Source organism: Arachis ipaensis, chromosome B9 (genome assembly GCF_059453495.1).
Source record: "Arachis ipaensis isolate K30076 ecotype BB chromosome B9, ASM5945349v1, whole genome shotgun sequence".
In the NCBI taxonomy this organism is placed as follows: Eukaryota; Viridiplantae; Streptophyta; class Magnoliopsida; order Fabales; family Fabaceae; genus Arachis; species Arachis ipaensis.
In genome coordinates this window covers 88,058,963-88,077,240 of record NC_142444.1, presented here as the reverse complement: position 1 = coordinate 88,077,240, position 18,278 = coordinate 88,058,963, and the positions used below count along the sequence as shown (strand labels likewise).

General features: G+C 39.1%; 1 pseudogene; it reads right to left on the bottom strand.

The window, feature by feature from the left end:
• The window catches only part of LOC107616989 (epimerase family protein SDR39U1 homolog, chloroplastic-like), a 31,362-nt pseudogene that overhangs the window by 12,253 nt on the left and 831 nt on the right, over nt 1-18,278 (bottom strand).

The window sequence follows — 18,278 nt, the reverse complement described above, 5'->3', positions numbered from 1 at the left end:
CTATGAACGTGTGCCTGACAACCACTTCCGTTCTACATTAGACTGAATGAGTATCTCTTAGATTACTAATACAGGGGACCGAGTCCGAGATATTGGGATCTTCGTGGTATAAGCTAGATTGATGGCGGCATTCATGAGAATCCGGAAAGTCTAAACCTTGTTCGTGGTATTCTAAGTAGGATTCTGGGATTGAATGACTGTGACGAGCTTCAAACTCGCGAGTGCCGGGCGTAGTGACAGACGCAAAAGGATAGTAAATCCTATTCCAGTATGATCGAGAACCTCCAGATGATTAGCCATGCAGTGACAGCTCATCGGATCATTTTCACAAGGAGGAATAGTATGCAACCAACGACAAAGGTGATGCCTCCAGACGATTAGCCGTGCTGTGACAGAGCATTTGGATCATTTTCCCGAGAGAGATCGAAAGTAGCCATTGGCACCGGTGACATTCTTACATAAAGCTAGCCATAGAAAGGAGTAAGATTGATTGGATGAAGATAGTAGGAAAGCAGAGGTTCAGAGGAACAAAAGCATCTCTACACGCTTATCTGAAATTCTACCCAATGAATTACATAAGTATTTCTATCCTTATTTTAGTACTATTTTCGAAAACCCCATTACTATTTTATATCTGCCTGACTGAGATTTACAAGGTGACCATAGCTTGCTTCATACCAACAATCTCCGTGGGATTCGACCCTTACTCACGTAAGGTATTACTTAGACGACCCAGTGCACTTGCTGGTTAGTTGTGCGAAGTTGTGAACCATGGTATTGGCATCGTGTTTTTGGTGCCATTGCCAGGGAAAGAAAGAGCAATAAATTTTACATAATCAAAGTGTAATCACAATTTCTGCGCACCAAGTTTTTGGCGCCGTTGCCGGGGAAAGAAAGAGCAATAAATTTTACATAATCAAAGTGTAATCACAATTTCTGCGCACCAAGTTTTTGGCGCCGTTGCCGGGGATTGTTTGAGTTTGGACAACTGATGGTTCATCTTGTTGCTCAGATTAGGTAAATTTTCTTTTTGTTTTCTTTTCAAAAATTTTTTCAAAAATCTTTCAAAATTTTCTCCTTTGTTTTCGAAAAAATTTTTTTTTTTTAAAAATGTTTTCAAAAATAAATTATTCTATGACTTCAAAACTTTCAAGAATGAATTCTAGAGTTTCATGGTAACATGTTGAATCCTATCTGGCTGAAAAGCCATACCGAAACTCCTTTGGGATTGGTCTTCAACTAATCACCTCAATGGATGTAAATCCATTCTAAAGCTTGAATGGCTATTAAGCCATGTCTGACCCTTTGATTGGAGCTTTAGACTAAAGAGCACAAGATTCCTGGAATTCATATTAAAGATTTTGAAATCCTTCTTTTTGTTTTTCAAATAATTTTTGAAAAAATACAAAAAAAAAAAATTAGAAAATCATAAAAATCAAAAATATTTTTTGTGTTCTTGTTTGAGTCTTGAGTCATGTTATAAGTTTGGTGTCAATTGCATGTGCATCTTGCATTTTTTTCGAAAATAATCATGCATTCATAGTGTTCTTCATGATCTTCAAGTTGTTCTTGGTAAGTCTTCTTGTTTGATCTTTGCATTTGCATGTTTTGTGTCTTTTCTTGTTTTTCATATGCATTCTTGAATTCTTAGTTTTTAAGTATTAAAGAATTCTAAGTTTGGTGTCTTGCATGTTTTCCTTGCATTAAAAATTTTTCAAAAATATGTTCTTGATGTTCATCTTGACATTCATAGTGTTCTTGGTGTTCATCTTGACATTCATAGCATTCTTGCATGCATCACATGTTTTGATCTAAAATTCTCATGCATTGCATAATTTTCATGTTTTTCTCTCTCATCATTAAAAAATTCAAAAAAAAAAAAAATCAAAAAATATCTTTCCCTCTTTTCTCTCATAATTTCGAAAATTAGATTTGACTTTTTCAAAACTTTTTAAAATCTAGTTGTTTTTATGAGTCAAATCAAATTTTCAATTTAAAAATCTCATCTTTTTCAAAATCTTTTTCAAAAATAAAATCTTTTTCAAATTTCTTAGTTATTTTCGAAAATTCCAAAAATATTTTTCAAAAATCTTTTTTCATTTTTTATATCAAATTTTCGAAAATAACAATAACAATTAATGTTTTGATTCAAAAATTTCAAGTTTGTTACTTACTTGTTAAGAAAGATTCAAACTTTAAGTTCTAGAATCATATCTTGTGATTTCTTGTGAATCAAGTCATTAATTGTGATTTTAAAAATCAAATCTTTTTCAAAACTAATTTCAATCATATCTTTTCAAAAATATCTTCTTATCTTATCCTTTTCAAAAATTTGATTTTCAAAATATCTTTTCTAACTTCCTATCTTCTTATCTTTTCAAAATTTGTTTCAACTAACTAACTAACTTTTTGTTTGTTTCTTATCTTTTTCAAAACCACCTAACTAACTCTCTCTCTCTAATTTTCGAAAATATCTCCCTCTTTTTCAAAAAAAAAAAAATATTTTTCGAAATTCTCCCTCTCTCATCTCATTCTAATTATTTATTCATCTACTAACATCTCCTCATCTCACATCTCTGCTCTCCTCACCCTTGTGTTTCTTCCACTTACATAAGGACCTCTATACTGTGGTATAAAGGATCCCTGTTATTATTATTATTTTTCTGTGCCTTCTTCTTTGTCATATGAGCAGGAGCAAGGATAAGAACATTCTTGTTGAAGCAGATCCAGAACCTGAAAGGACTCTGAAAAGGAAACTAAGAGAAGCTAAATTACAACAATCCAGAGATAACCTTTCAGAAATTTTCGAACAAGAAGAGGAGATGGCAGCCGAAAATAATAATAATGCAAGGAGAATGCTTGGTGACTTTACTGCACCTAATTCCAATTTACATGGAAGAAGCATCTCCATTCCTGCCATTGGAGCAAACAACTTTGAGCTGAAACCTCAGCTAGTTTCTCTAATGCAACAAAACTACAATTTTCATGGACTTCCATCTGAAGATCCTTTTCAGTTCTTAACTGAATTCTTGCAAATCTGTGATACTGTTAAGACTAATGGAGTAGATCCTGAAGTCTACAGGCTCATGCTTTTCCCATTTACTGTAAGAGACAGAGCTAGAATCTGGTTGGACTCTCAACCCAGAGACAGCCTGAACTCTTGGGATAAGCTGGTCACGGCTTTCTTAGCCAAGTTCTTTCCTCCTCAAAAGCTGAGCAAGCTTAGAGTGGATGTTCAAACCTTCAGATAGAAAGAAGGTGAATCCCTCTATGAAGCTTGGGAAAGATACAAGCAGCTGACCAAAAAGTGTCCTTCTGACATGCTTTCAGAATGGACCATCCTGGATATATTCTATGATGGTTTATCTGAGCTATCAAAGATGTCATTGGATACTTCTGCAGGTGGATCCATTCACCTAAAGAAAATGCCTGCAGAAGCTCAAGAACTCATTGACATGGTTGCAAATAACCAGTTCATGTACACTTCTGAAAGGAATCCTATGAGTAATGGGACGCCTATGAAGAAGGGAATTCTTGAAATTGATACTCTGAATGCCATATTGGCTCAGAATAAAATATTGACTCAGCAAGTCAATATGATTTCCCAGAGTCTGAATGGAATGCAAGCTGCATCCAATAGTACTCAAGAGGCATCTTCTGATGAAGAAGCTTATAATCCTGAAAACCCTGCAACAGCAGAGGTAAATTACATGGGTGAAACTTATGGAAACACCTATAACTCATCATGGAGAAATCATCCAAATTTCTCATGGAAGGATCAAAAGCCTCAACAAGGCTTTAATAATGGTGGAAGAAATAGGTTTAGCAATAGCAAGCCTTTTCCATCATCCACCTAGCAACAGACAGAGAACTCTGAACAAAATACTTTTAATTTAGCAAACTTAGTCTCTGATCTATCCAAGGCCACTGTAAGTTTCATGAATGAAACAAGGTCTTTCATTAGAAATTTGGAAGCACAAGTGGGCCAGCTGAGTAAAAGGATCACTGAAATCCCTCCTAGTACTCTCCCAAGCAATACAGAAGAGAATCCAAAAGGAGAGTGCAAGGCCATTGACATAAGCACCATGGCCGAACCTGTAAGGGAAGGAGAGGACGTGAATCCCAAGGAGGAAGACCTCCTGGGACGTCCAGTGATCAATAAGGAGCTTCCCTCTGAGGAACCAAAGGACTCTGAGGCTCATCTAGAGACCATAGAGATTCCATTGAACCTCCTTATGCCATTCATAAGCTCTGATGAGTATTCCTCTTCTGAAGAGAATGAGGATGTTACTGAAGAGCAAACTGCCAAGTTTCTTGGTGCAATCATGAAGCTGAATGCCAAATTATTTGGTATTGAAACTTGGGAAGATGAACCTCCCTTGTTCACCAATGAACTAAGTGATCTGGATCAACTGACATTGCCTCAGAAGAGACAGGATCCTGGAAAGTTCATAATACCTTGTACCATAGGCACCATGATCTTTAAGGCTCTGTGTGACCTTGGTTCAGGGATAAACCTCATGCCCCTCTCTGTAATAGAGAAACTGGGAATCTATGGGGTGCAAGCTGCTAAAATCTCATTAGAGATGGCAGATAATTCTAGAAAACAGGCTTATGGACAAGTAGAGGACGTGTTAGTAAAGGTTGAAGGCCTTTACATCCCTGCTGATTTCATAGTCTTAGATACTGGGAAGGAAGAGGATGAATCCATCATCCTAGGAAGACCTTTCCTAGCCACAGCAGGAGTTATGATTGATGTGGACAGAGGAGAATTGATCCTTCAATTGAATAAGGACAACCTTGTGTTTACAACTCAAGGATCTCTCTCTGCATCCATGGAGAGGAAGCAGAAAAAGCTTCTCTCAAAGCAGAGTCAAACAAAGCCTCCACAGTCAAACTCTAAGTTTGGTGTTGGGAGGCCACAACCAAACTCTAAGTTTGGTGTTGAACTCCCATATCCAAACTCTAAGTTTGGTGTTGGGGAGTCTCAACAATGCTCTGAACATCTGTGAGGCTCCATGAGAGCCCACTGTCAAGCTACTGACATTAAAGAAGCGCTTGTTGGGAGGCAACCCAATTTTTATTTATCTAACTATATTTTTCTTGAGTTATATGTCTTTATAGGTTCATGATCATGTGGAGTCACAAAATAAATATAAAAATCGAAAACGGAATAAAAAACAGCAGAAGAAAAATCACACCCTGGAGGAAGCATCTGCTTGGCGTTTAACGCTAGAACAGAGCATGGTTCTGGCGCTGAATGCCCAAAATGGGCAGTATTTGGGCGCTGAACGCCCATAATGGGAATCATCTGGGCGCTGAATGCCAGAATTGCACCCTGGAGAGGAGCTGGCGCTGAACGCCCAGAACAAGCATGGTTCTGGCGTTCAACGCCAGAAATGGGCAACAAATGGGCGTTGAACGCCCAAAATGGGCACCAACCTGGCGCTGAACGGCCAGAGTTGTGTGCAAGGGCATTTTGCATGCCCAATTTGGTGCAAGGGTGTAAATCCTTGAACACCTCAGGATCTGTGGACCCCACAGGATCCCCACCTACCTCCACTCACTTCTTCTCACCCCTCTTTCACACAATCCCATAAACACTCTTCCCCAAAACCCTTCACCAATCACCTCAATCTCTCTTCCCCATCACCTTTTCACCACTCACATCCATCCACTCTTCCCCATAAACCTACCTCATAAACTCCACCTACCTTCAAAATTCAAAATCAATTTCCCATCCAAACCCACCCTAAATGGCCGAACCTCCACCCCCTCCCATCCCTATATATAACCCTCAATTCTTCCTCATTTTCACACAACACAACCATCTCTTCTCTTCTTGGCCGAAACACAACCCCTTCTCCCTCTCCTCCATTTCTTTTTCTTCTTCGTCTATTCTTTCTTCTCTTGCTTGAGGGCGAGCAAAATTCTAAGTTTGGTATGGTAAAAGCATAAGCTTTTTGTTTTTCCATTACCATTGATGGCACCTAAGACCGGAGAATCCTCTAGAAAAGGAAAAGGGAAGACAAAAGCTTCCACCTCCGAGTCATGGGAGATGGAAAGGTTCATCTCCAAAGCCCATCAAGACCACTTCTATGATGTTGTGGCCAAGAAGAATGTGATCCCCGAGGTCCCTTTCAAACTCAAAAGAAATGAGTATCCGGAGATCCGACATGAAATTCAAAGAAGAGGTTGGGAATTTCTAACAAATCCCATCCAACAAGTCGGCATCCTAATGGTTCAAGAGTTCTATGCCAATGCATGGATCACCAAGAACCATGATCAAAGTAAGAACCCGGATCCAAAGAACTATGTTACAATGGTTCGGGGGAAATACTTAGATTTTAGTCCGGAAAATGTGAGGTTGGCGTTCAACTTGCCAAACATGGAAGAGAACGCACGCCCCTACACAAGGAGAGTCAACTTTGATCAAAGGTTGGACCAAGTCCTTATGGACATATGTGTGGAAGGAGCTCAATGGAAGATTGACTCCAAAGGCAAGCTGGTTCAACTAAGAAGATTGGACCTCAAGCCTGTGGCTAGAGGATGGTTGGAATTCATCCAATGCTCCATCATCCCCACTAGCAACTGGTCTGAAGTTACTATAGACCGGGCCATCATGATCCATAGCATCATGATTAGAGAAGAGGTGGAAGTTCATGAGATTATACCTCAAGAACTCTACAAGGTGGCTAACAAGTCCTCCACTATGGCAAGGTTAGCCTTTCCTCACCTCATTTGCCACCTATGCAATTCGGCTGGGGTTGACATAGAGGGAGATATCCTCATTAAAGAAGACAAGCCCATCACTAAGAAAAAGATGGAGCAAGCAAGAGAGCCCATTCATGGAGCTCAAGAGGCGTATGAAGCTCATCACCATGAGATCCCGGAGATACCTCAAATGCATTTTCCTCCACAAAACTATTGGGAGCAAATCAACACCTCCCTAGGAGAATTGAGTTCCAATATGGGACAACTAAGGATGGAACATCAAGAGCACTCCATCATCCTTCATGAAATAAGAGAAGATCAAAAAGCAATGAGGGAGGAGCAACAAAGACAAGGAAGAGACATAGAAGAGCTCAAGGACATCATTGGTTCCTCAAGAAGGAAACGCTACCATCACTAAGGTGGATTCATTCCTTGTTCTTATTTCTTCTGTTTTTCGTTTTCTATATTAAGTGCTTATCTATGTTTGTGTCTTCATTACATGATCATTAGTAGTTAGTAACTATGTCTTAAAGTTATGAATGTCCTATGAATCCATCACCTCTCTTAAATGAAAAATGTTTTAATTCAAAAGAACAAGAAGTACATGAGTTTCGAATTTATCCTTGAACTTAGTTTAATTATATTGATGTGGTGACAATGCTTATTGTTTTCTGAATGTATGCTTAAACAGTGCATATGTCTTTTGAAGTTGTTGTTTAAGAATGTTAAATATGTTGGCTCTTGAAAGAATGATGACTAGGAAACATGTTATTTGATAATCTGAAAAATCATAAAAATGATTTTTGAAGCAAGAAAAAGCAGCAAAGAACAAAGCTTGCAGAAAAAAAATAGGCAAAAAAAAAAAAAAAGAAAGAAAAAGAAAAAGCAAGCAGAAAAAGCCAAGAGCTCTTAAAACCAAGAGGCAAGAGCAAAAAGCCAATAACCCTTAAAACCAAAAGGCAAGGGTAAATAAAAAGGATCCCAAGGCTTTGAGCATCAGTGGATAGGAGGGCCTAAAGGAATAAAATCCTGGCCTAAGCGGCTAAACCAAGCTGTCCCTAACCATGTGCTTGTGGCGTGAAGGTGTCAAGTGAAAACTTGAGACTGAGAGGTTAAAGTCAAGGTCCAAAGCAAAAAAAGAGTGTGCTTAAGAACCCTGGACACCTCTAATTGGGGACTTTAGCAAAGCTGAGTCACAATCTGAAAAGGTTCACCCAATTATGTGTCTGTGGCATTTATGTATCCGGTGGTAATACTGGAAAACAAAGTGCTTAGGGCCACGGCCAAGACTCATAAAATAGCTGTGTTCAAGAATCATCATACTGAACTAGGAGAATCAATAACACTATCTGAACTCTGAGTTCCTATAGATGCCAATCATTCTGAACCTCAATGGATAAAGTGAGATGCCAAAACTATTCAAGAGGCAAAAAGCTATAAGTCCCGCTCATATGATTGAAGCTATGGTTCATTGATAGTTTGGAATTTAGAGTATATTCTCTTCTTTTTATCCTATTTGATTTTCAGTTGCTTGGGGACAAGCAACAATTTAAGTTTGGTGTTGTGATGAGCGGATAATTTATACGCTTTTTGACATTGTTTTTAGTATGTTTTTAGTAGAATCTAGTTACTTTTAGGGATGTTTTCATTAGTTTTTATGTTAAATTCACATTTCTGGACTTTACTATGAGTTTGTGTGTTTTTCTGTGATTTCAGGTATTTTCTGGATGAAATTGAGGGACTTGAGCAAAAATCAGATTCAGAGGTTGAAGAAGGACTGCTGATGCTGTTGGATTCTGACCTCTCTGCACTCAAAGTGGATTTTCTGAAGCTACAGAACTCGAAATGGCGCGCTTCCAATTGCGTTTGAAAGTAGACATCCAGGGCTTTCCAGCAATGTATAATAGTCCATACGTTGTTCGAGTTTAGACGACGCAAACTGGCGTTCAACGGCAGCTCTTTGCCCAATTCTGGCGTTCAGCGCCAGAAACAAGTTGCAAAGTGGAGTTCAACGCCCAAAATGGCACAAAAGCTGGCGTTCAACTCCAGAAAGAGCCTCTGCACGTGTAACATTCAAGCTCAGCCCAAGCACACACCAAGTGGGCCCCGGAAGTGGATTTATGCATCAATTACTTACTTCTGTAAACCCTAGTGACTAGTTTATTATAAATAAAACTTTTTATCATTTTATTCGCAGTCTTGGTTACTCCGGTTCCCCTCTGGGGCCGAGACCAATGAACTCCATTATCACTTATGTATTTTCAACGGTAGAGTTTCTGCACTCCATAGATTAAGGTGTGGAGCTCTGCTGTTCCTCAAGGATTAATGCAAAGTACTACTGTTTTTTATTCAATTCAACTTATTCCGCTTCTAAGATATTCATTCACACTTCAACCTGAATGTGATGAACGTGACAATCATCATAATTCCCTATGAACGCGTGCCTGACAACCACTTCCATTCTACATTAGACTGAATGAGTATCTCTTAGATTACTAATACAGGGGACCGAGTCCGAGATATTGGGATCTTCGTGGTATAAGCTAGATTGATGGCGGCATTCATGAGAATCCGGAAAGTCTAAACCTTCTCCGTGGTATTCCGAGTAGGATTCTGGGATTGAATGACTGTGACGAGCTTCAAACTCGCGAGTGCTGGGCGTAGTGACAGACGCAAAAGGATAGTAAATCCTATTCCAGTATGATTGAGAACCTCCAGATGATTAGCCATGCAGTGACAGCGCATCGGACCATTTTCACAAGGAGGAATAGGATGCAACCAACGACAAAGGTGATGCCTCCAGACGATTAGCCATGCTGTGACAGAGCATTTGGATCATTTTCCCGAGAGAGATCGAAAGTAGCCATTGGCACCGGTGACATCCTTACATAAAGCTAGCCATAGAAAGGAGTAAGATTGATTGGATGAAGATAGCAGGAAAGCAGAGGTTCAGAGGAACGAAAGCATCTCTACACGCTTATCTGAAATTCTACCCACTGAATTACATAAGTATTTCTATCCTTATTTAGTACTATTTTCGAAAACCCCATTACTATTTTATATCTGCCTGACTGAGATTTACAAGGTGACCATAGCTTGCTTCATACCAACAATCTCCGTGGGATTCGACCCTTACTCACGTAAGGTATTACTTGGACGACCTAGTGCACTTGCTGGTTAGTTGTGCAAAGTTGTGAACCATGGTATTGGCATCGTATTTTTGGTGCCATTGCCAGGGAAAGAAAGAGCAATAAATTTTACATAATCAAAGTGTAATCACAATTTCTGCGCACCACCTTCTATCCACTGATGCTCAAAGCCTTGGATCCTTTTTAGTTTACCCTTGCCTTTTGGTTTAAAGGGCTATTGGCTTTTTCTGCTTGCTTGTTCTTTTTCTTTTATTTTTTTGCCATTTTTTTCTTTTTTTTTGCAAGCTTTTCACTGCTTTTTCTTGCTTCAAGAATCAATTTTATGATTTTTCAGATTATCAACTGACATTTCTCCTTTTTAATCATTCTTTCAAGAGCCAACAATTTTAATATTCATAAACAACAATATCAAAAATATGCACCGTTCAAGCATTCATTCAGAAAAACAAAAAGTATTGCGACCACATCAAATAATTAAACTATTTTAAAATTCGAAATTCATGTACTTCTTTTTCTTTTTCAATTAAAAACATTTTTTATTTAAGAAAAGTGATGGATTCATAGGACATTCATAGCTTTAAGGCATAGACACTAGACACTAATGATCACGTAATAAAGACAAAAACATAGATAGAACATAAAGCATAATTTTCGAAAAAAAAAATAAGAGCAAGGAGATTAAAGAATCGGTCCACCTTAGTGATGGCGGCTAGTTCTTCCTCTTGAAGATCCAATGGAACGCTTCAGCTCCTCTATGTCTCTTCCTTGCCTTTGTTGCTCCTCCCTCATTGCTCTTTGGTCTTCTCTAATTTCATGAAGGAGGATGGAATGCTCTTGGTGTTCCACCCTTAGTTGTCCCATGTTGGAACTTAATTCTCCTAGGGAGGTGTTAATTTGCTCTAAATAATTTTGTGGAGGGAGTGCATCCCTTGAGGCATCTCAGGGATTTCATGATGAGGAATTTCCTCATGCTCTTGTTGAGGTCCATGAGTGGGCTCTCTTGCTTGCTCCATCCTTTTCTTAGTGATGGGCTTGTCCTCATCAATGAGGATATCTTCCTCTATGTCAATTCCAGTTAAATTGCAGAGGTGACAAATTAGATGAGGGAAGGCTAACCTTGCCAAAGTAGAGGACTTGTCCACCACCTTGTAGAGTTCTAGGGGTATAACCTCATGAACTTCTACTTCCTCTCCATTCATGATGCTATGGATCATGATAGCCCGGTCTATAGTAACTTCAGACCAGTTGCTAGTGGGAATGATTGACCGTTGGATGAACTCCAACCATCCCCAGCCACTAGCTTGAGGTCAAGCCTTCTTAGTTGAACCGGCTTCCCTCTTGAATCTCTCTTCCATTGAGCGCCTTCCACACAAATGTCCATAAGGACTTGGTCCAAGCTTTGATCAAAGTTGACCCTTCTAGTGTAGGGGCGTGCATCTGCTTGCATCATTGGCAAGTTGAATGCCAATCTTACATTTTCCAGACTGAAATCTAAGTATTTCCCCCAGACCATTGTAAGCCAATTCTTTGGGTCCGGGTTCATACTTTGATCATGGTTTTTGGTGATCCATGCATTAGCATAGAACTCTTGAACCATTAAGATCCCGACTTGTTGAATGATGTTGGTGAGAATTTCCTAACCTCTTCTTCGAATCTCATGCCGGATCTCTGGATATTCATTCTTTTTGAGCTTAAAGGGAACCTCGGGGATCACCTTTTTCTTTGCCACAATTTCATAGAAGTGGTCTTGATGCACCTTTGAGATGAATCTCTCCATCTTCCATGACTCAGAGGTGGAAGCTTTTGCCTTTCCTTTCCTCATTCTAGAGGTTTCTCTGGCCTTAGGTGCCATAAATGGTTATGGAAAAATAAAAAGCGACACTTTTACCACACCAAACTTAAAAGGTTTGCTCATCCTCGAGCAAAAGAGGAAAGAAGTGAGTAGAAGAAGAAGAAAATGGAGGAGATGGAGGGTTGGTGTAGGTTCGGCCAAGTTGGAGAGAAGTGTGTGTGATGTGTGAAAATGAAGGTGGTGAGGGGGGTATTTATAGGGTAAGAGAGAAAGGGGGTTTTCGTGTATTAAGGGTTGGGTTTGGGAGGGAAAGTATTTGAATTTGAATTGTGAGGTTGGTGGGGTTTTTGGGGAAGAGTGGGTGGAGGTGATTGGTGAAGATGTGAGGGGTATTTGGAAAAGGGTGTTATGGAAAGGTGTGAAGAAGAGAGGGAGAGAGTTGAGGTAGGTGGAGATCTTGTGGGGTCCACAGATCTTGAGGTGTCAAAGATTTCTCATCCCTGCACCATGTTGGCGTGTAAACGCCCCTTAGAGTGCCAATCCTGGCGTTAAACACCAGGTTGCTGCCCATTTCTGGCATTTAACACCAGCTTTTCTTCCCTTTCTAGCGTTAAACGCCAGCTTGTTGCCCTTTTCTGGCGTTAAACGCTAGTCTAGTGCCCTTTTCTAGCATTAAACGCCCAGAATGGTGCCAGACTGGGCATTTAACGCCCATTCTGCTACCCGTACTGGCGTTTAAACGCCAGTAAGCTTCTCCTCCAGGGTGTGCTATTTTTAATGCTATTTTTCATTCTGTTTTTGCTTTTTCAGTTGTTTTTGTTACTTCACATGATCATCAACCTATGGAAAACATAAAATAACAATAGAAATTTAACATAGATTAGCAAAAATTGGGTTGCCTCCAAACAAGCGCTTCTTTAATGTCAATAGCTTGACAGTGGGCTCTCATGGAGCCTCACAGGTACTCAGAGCATGATGATGGCCTCCCAACACCAAACTTAGAGTTTGAATGTGGGGGCTCTATTTGACTCTGCTTTGAGAGAAGCTTTTCATGTTTCCTCTCCATGGTTACAGAGGGAGATCCTTGAGCCTTAAATACAAGGTAGTCCTCATTCACTTGAAGGACCAACTCTCCTCTGTCAACATCAATCACAGCTTTTGCTGTGGCTAGGAAAGGTCTGCCAAGGATGATGGATTCATCCATATTCTTCCCAGTTTCCAGGATTATGAAATCAGTAGGGATGTAAAGGCCTTCAACCTTCACCAAGACATCCTCTACAAGTCCATAAGCCTGTTTCCTTGAATTGTCTGCCATCTCTAGTGAGATTCTTGCAGCTTGCACCTCAAGGATCCCTAGTTTCTCCATTATAGAGAGGGGCATGAGGTTTATACTTGACCCCAGGTCACCCAGAGCCTTCTCAAAGGTCATGGTGCCTATGGTACAAGGTATTGAGAACTTTTCAGGGTCCGGTTTCTTCTGAGGTAATTTCTGCCTAACCAAGGTATTCTGTTCATTGATGAGCAATGGAGGTTCATTCTCCCAAGTCTCATTACCAAATAACTTGGCATTCAGCTTCATGATTGCTCCAAGATACTTAGCAACTTGCTCTTCAGCAATATCTTCATCCTCTTCAGAGGAAGAATACTCATCAGAGCTTATGAATGGCAGAAGTAGGTTTATTAGAATCTCTATGGTCTCTGTATGAGCATCAGATTCCATTGGTTCAAAATAAGGGAACTCCTTGGAGGCTAGTGAACGTCCATTGAGGTCTTCCTCAGTGGAAATCACTGCCTTTCCCTCCTCTACGCATTCGGCCATGTGGGACGTGTTTATGGCCTTGCACTCTCTCTTGGGATTCTCTTCTGTATTGCTTGGGGGTGTGCTAGGAGGAGTTTCAGTAATTCTTTTACTCAGCTGACCCACTTGTGCCTCCAAATTTCTAATGGAGGACCTTGCTTCAGTCATGAAACTAAGAGTGGTCGTAGATAGATCAGAGACTATAGTTGCTAAGTCAGAGTGGTTCTGCTTAGAATTCTCTGTCTGTTGTTGAGAAGATGATGGAAAAGGTTTGCTATTGCTAAACCTATTTCTTCAACCATTGTTGTTGTTGAAGCCTTGTTGAGGCTTCTGTTGGTCCTTCCATGAGAGATTTGGATGATTTCTCCATGAGGGATTATAGGCATTTCCATAGGGTTCTCCCATGTAATTCACCTCTGCCATTGTAGGATTCTTAGGGTCATAGGCTTCTTCTTTAGAGGAAGCCTCCTTAGTACTGCCTGATGCAGCTTGCATTTCAGACAGACTCTGAGAAATCATATTGACTTGCTGAGTCAATATTTTGTTCTGAGCCAATATGGCATTCAGAGTATCAATCTCAAGAACTCCTTTCTTCTGAGTTGTCCCATTATTCACAGGATTTCTTTCAGAAGTGTACATGAATTGGTTATTTGCAACCATTTCAATGAGTTCCTGGGCTTCTTCAGGCGTCTTCTTCAGATGAAGAGATCCACCAGCAGAGTTGTCCAATAACATCTTGGACAGTTCAGACAGACCATCATAGAATATGCATATGATGCTCCATTCTGAAAGCATGCCAAAAGGACTCCTTCTGGTCAATTGCTTGTATCTTTCCCAAGCTTCATAGAGGGATTTGCCTTCCTTATGTCTGAAGGTTTGGACTTGCACTCTAAGCTTACTCAATTTTTGAGGTGGAAAGAACTTTGCCAAGAAGGCATTGACCAGCTTTTTCCAAGAGTTCAGGCTTTCTTTAAGTTGTGAGTCCAACCATGTCCTAGCTTTGTTTCTTACTGCAAAGGGAAAAAGCATAAGTCTGTAGACCTCAGGGTCAACCCCATTGGTCTTGACAGTGTCACAGATTTGCAAGAATTCAGCTAGAAACTGATGAGGATCTTCCAATGGAAGTCCATGATACTTGCAATTCTGCTGCGTCAGAGAAACTAATTGAGGCTTAAGCTCAAAGTTGTTTGCTCCAATTGCAGGAATTGAGATGCTCCTTCCACAGAAGTCAGAAGAGGGTGCAGTGAAGTCACCAAGCATCTTCCTTGCATTGTTGGCATTGTTGTTATTTTCGGCTGCCATGTCTTCTTCCTTTTCAAAAATTTCTGTTAGGTCATCTCCAGAGAGTTGTGCTTTAGCTTTTCTTAGCTTCCTCTTCAAGGTCCTTTCAGGTTCAGGATCAGCTTCAACAAGAATACATTTGTCTTTGTTCCTGCTCATATGAAAGAGAAGAGAACAAGAAAGTATGGAATCCTCTATGTCACAGTATAGAGATTCCTTGAGGTGTTAGAAGAAAATAGGAACAAAGGGATGAGGTAGGTAAGTAAGAATTCGAACATATGAAGAAGGAGAGATAGTCCGAATTGCTAATTGAGGAGGAGTGTAGTCCTTAAATAGAAAAAAGTGAGGAGGGAGAAGAATTTTCGAAAACAAAATTAAAAATTTAAATTAATTAAAAGGAATTTTGAAAAAGTGGTTGATGATTTTCAAAAATTAAAAGTGAGAAAGTGGATAAGTGATTTTGAAAAAGATGTGATTGAGAAGGTATGATTAAAAAACAATTTGAAAAGATTTTAAATTAATGATATGATTGGAAATTAATTACTTGGCTAACAAGAAATTTAAAAGATATGATTCTAAAATTCAAATATTGAACCTTTCTTAATAAGCAAGTAACAACTTGAAATTTTTGAATCAAATCATTAATTGTAGCAAGGATTTTCGAAAATATTGAAAAATAATTTAAAAGATTTGATTTTGAAAAAGATATGATTGATAAGAGAGGATATGAAAAAGATAAGATTTTGAAAAATTAGTTTTAAAACTTTCAAAATTGAAAAAGATTTGAATTGAAAACAAAATTACCTCCTTGCTGCTATCCTGGCGTTAAACGCCCAAAATGCTACCCTTTTGGGCATTTAACGCCCAGCCAGTTACCTTGGCTGGCGTTTAAACGCCATTTTTCCTTCTTCACTGGGCGTTTTGAACGCCCATCTTTTTCTCTGTAATTTCTCTGCTGCATGTTCTGAATCTTTAATTCTCTGTGCTATTGACTTGAAAAGATATATTTTTGAATTTTTAATGATGAGAGAAAAAACAACAGAATGAAATTAAACATGAAAAACTAAGGTCAAATAAACAATGCATGCAAGAACACGTTTTTGAAAATTTTTCAGGAAAACAAAGACATGCAAGACACCAAACTTAGAAGTTTGTATACTACGGACAATAACAATTTGAAAATGCATATGAAAAACAACAAAAGACACAAAACAAGAGAATTTAAAGATCAGACCCAATAAAATCACCAAGAACGACTTGAAGATCATTGAAGAAACTAATGCATGTATTCGAAAAATACAGGAACATTAAAAAATAAAAAACATGCAAGACACCAAACTTAAAATGTGACACTAAACTCAAACAAGAAACATAAATTATTTTTTTTTTGTGATTTTATTAAAAATATTTTTTTTTGTATTTTTTGAAAATTATTTGGAAAAAGAAAGATAAGGATTTCAAAATTTTTAATACAAATTCTAGGAATCATGCAATGTTAGTCTAAAGCTCCGGTCTAGGAATTAGACATGGCTTACTAGCCAGCCAAGCTTTCAGTGAAAGCTTCGGTCCAAAACACTAGACATGGCCAATGGCCAGCCAAGCTTCAGCAAAACATTACATACAACAGCTAAATTGATGAGAAAGACAAAGAAGCTCTTCTAAGGATATGTGAAACCTCGGTCCAAAAAAATTAGACATGGCTTAATAGCCAGCCAGGATTCAACGTATCTCAAGAAACTCTAGAATTTATTCTTGAAAACTCTGAAGAACAAAATTATTTTTGAAATTTTTTCAAAAATAAAAATAATTAAAAACAAAAAGCTTAAAATTAAAATAAAATTACCTAATCTGAGCAGCAAGATGAACCGTCAGTTGTCCAAACTCGAACAATCCCTGGAAACGGCGCCAAAAACTTGGTACACGAAATCGTGATGGCACACTTTTCACACAACACTGTGCAGCTGACCAGCAAGTGCATTGGGTCGTCCAAGTAATACCTTACGGGAGTAAGGGTCGATCCCACAGAGATTGTCGGCTTGAAGTAAGCTATGGTCATCCTTGCAAATCTCAGTCAGGCAGATTCAAATGGTTATGGGATTTTGATAATTGAAATATAATTAAAACAGAAAATAAGATAGAAGCACTTATGTAATTCATTGGTGGGATTTCAGATACGCGTATGAAGATGCTTTGTTCCTTCTAAACTTCTGCTTTCCTATTGCCTTCATCCAATCATTCATACTCCTTTCCATGGCAAGCTGTATGTTGGGGATCACCGTTGTCAATGGCTACTGTCCGTCCTCTCAGTGAAAATGGTCCAAATGCACTGTCACCGCACGGCTAATCATCTGTCGGTTCTCACTCAAGTTGGAATAGGATCCATTGATCCTTTTGCGTCTGTCACTACGCCCAACACTCGCGAGTTTGAAGCTCGTCACAGTCATCCCATCCCAGATCCTACTGGGAATACCACAGACAAGGTTTAGACTTTTCGGATCTCAAGAATGGCCGCCAATAATTCTAGCCTATACCACGAAGGTTCTAATTTTAGATTAGAAACCCAAGAGATATGCACTCAAGCTATTGCAGATAGAACGGAGGTGGTTGTCAGGCACACGTTCATAGGTGAGAATGATGATGAGTGTCACGGATCATCACATTCATCATGTTGAAGTGCGAGTGAATATCTTGGAATAAGAATAAGCTTGAATTGAATAGAAAACAGTAGTACTTTGCATTAATTCATGAGGAACAGGAGAGCTCCACACCTTAATCTATGGGGTGTAGAAACTCCACCGTTAAAAATACATAAGTAAAAATAGGGTAGACATGGCCGAGTGGCCAGCCTCCCATGGAGGTCTCAGAATGTAAAAGTTACATAATGTGTTCCAGAGATGAAAATACAATAGTAAAAGGTCCTATTTATAATGAACTAGTAGCCTAGGGTTTACAAAAATGAGTAATTAATGCAGAAATCCACTTCCGGGCCCACATGGTGTGTGCTTGGGCTGAGTATTGAAGCTTTCATATGTAGAGACTTTTCTTGGAGTTAAACGCTAATTCTGGTGCCAGTTTGGGCGTTTAACTCCAGCTTTTATGCCAGTTCTGGCGTTTAACGCCAGAATAGGGTAGAAAGTTGGCGTTTAAACGCCAGTTTGCGTTATCAAAACTCGGGAAAATTATCAACTATTATATATTGCTGGAAAGCCCAGGATGTCTACTTTCCAACGCAATTGAGAGCGCGCCAATTGGGATTCTGTAGCTCCACAAATTCCATTTCGAGTGCAGGGAGGTCAGAATCCAACAGCATCTGCAGTCCTTTTTGAGCCTCTGAATCAGATTTTTGCTCAGGTCCCTCAATTTCAGCCAGAAAATACCTAAAATCACAGAAAAATACATAAACTCATAGTAAAGTCCGGAAATGTGATTTTTATTTAAAAACTAATAAAAATATAATAAAAAGTAACTAAAACATACTGAAAACTACCTAAAAATAATGCCAAAAAGCATATAAATTATCTGCTCATCAACAACAAATATGGAA